This window comes from Propithecus coquereli, unplaced genomic scaffold (genome assembly GCF_000956105.1).
Source record: "Propithecus coquereli isolate 6110/MARCELLA unplaced genomic scaffold, Pcoq_1.0 Scaffold111, whole genome shotgun sequence".
In the NCBI taxonomy this organism is placed as follows: Eukaryota; Metazoa; Chordata; class Mammalia; order Primates; family Indriidae; genus Propithecus; species Propithecus coquereli.
This window is the reverse complement of record NW_012135081.1, coordinates 6,402,108-6,403,854: the sequence shown is the minus strand read 5'-3', so window position 1 is coordinate 6,403,854 and position 1,747 is coordinate 6,402,108.

Here is a 1,747-nt window from a genome sequence, read left to right as displayed (position 1 = left end):
CGGGGCGGGCGGCTGGGGGGGCCCGAGCCCGGGCCAGGCCCTTTATAGCCCCGGCCCCCGTGTCGTCAGCGGCGGCGATTGGCTGCGGAGCCAACAAAAGAGGCAGCGCTGTCATCCGAGGCGAGAGAGGGAGCCGGAGAGAACGGAGGAAAAGAGAGAGAGAGAGAGGGAGGGAGCGAGGGAGCAAGGGCCGGAGAGAGATGAAAAGGCAGAGATATGAGGGGGAGGGGAGAGACAGAGAGGGAAAGTCAGAGAGACTAGCGAGAGACCGAGAGATAAAGAGGGAAGAGACAGATCCAGAGAGAGATAGGAAGAGGTGGAGGAGAGAGAGGGAGAGACAAAGGAGTACAAGAAGAGTCAGGGGGGGGAAGACACAGAGGGCAGAGACTTTCTAGAGAGACAGAAATGGTGCGGGAGACACAGAGCCAGAGGAGGAAAAAGACCGGGACAACTGTGGGAGAGTTAGAGTAGAGCGAGCCAGAGATAAAGACAGGGTAGAGCCCAGAGGGAGGAGAGAGAGGTACTGCTAGACGGGGAGGGTGGAGGTCCACAGAGCCAGACCAAAAGAGATTGGGGGTTCTAGAGAGGAAACAGGGGCAGAGGAACTGATGAGACAGACCAGTACCCTGGGAAGAGAGAGAGGGAGAGAAAGCATGATGGGGAGGAGAAAGAGGGGACAGAGACTGGAAGATACCAAGGGAGCCCCTGGGGAGGCAGATGCAGGGGATCAGGGGGAAGGTAGAAACTCCAGAGGGAAGGAGGGACAGCCACAAGAGTCAGCCTTGGGAGCACAGAGAGCCCAAGGGGGAGGAGAAGAAGAACTTGAGCCCAGAGGAGTCCCAGCTACCAGAGGTAGCCCAAAGATGTTTAAAGAAGCCATGGAGGGAAGCATCGGGCTAGGCTATCAGAGGGATTAAGGAGAATAGGAGAGGAAGAGGACAGGCACAGTCCGAGAAGGTGGGGAGGTGATGGGAAGAACTAAGACAGGAGGAAGACTTAGAGCTGGGAAGATTGTTAGCTTGAAACTGGGGCTCAACAGTGCTAAGGGAGTCAGCAGGATGGAAAAGGCAGGAGCTGGGGGCCATTGGGGGAGGAATGGGAGGAGGCAGGGCTGGAGGCCACTATGCTTGCAGAGGAATCTGGACCCCTGGGAAAGCAAGTTGCAAGTTGAGCTGGGGACAGCAAGTTGCAAGGGGAGAAACTCCGATATGGGACCAGCCTTGGTCTTCAAGTGTGACCCTGGGCACACAGGACAGAGTGAAAGGGTGCCAAGATGATAAAATGCTTTCAATGTGCTTAACTTCTGATTTTGGCTACTTCTTCCCACACAGTTTCTCCAGGCTTATTTCTTGATCCCAAAGCCCTGGATCAATAGACAAATTGAAAATGTTTGAAGGGATCAAGTCTTGTTCATTTTCTGGTATACCCAATGTTTGTTGAATAAATGGATGAACTTCATTATTGGGCTTCTCGGACAGAATAGAAGGAGAGGCATTGGTTTCCTCTCTGGAATTAGAGTCCGATAAAACATCTTAAAGTTGGCTTGGCATAGGCATAAAGAGTACCAGGCATAAGGACAGAGTGGGGTTGGGGAGCTGGAGTAGAATGAGGGAAGAAACTGGGGGTGCAGCTTTGAAGGGAGAAGGTGGGGGTTAGGAGGACCAAGCTGGGGAGCTTCGAAGAGACAATCCATTTCCGTGAGAACAAAACAAAAACTTAGTCAGCTGGTTCCCTCCCTTGCTTTGGA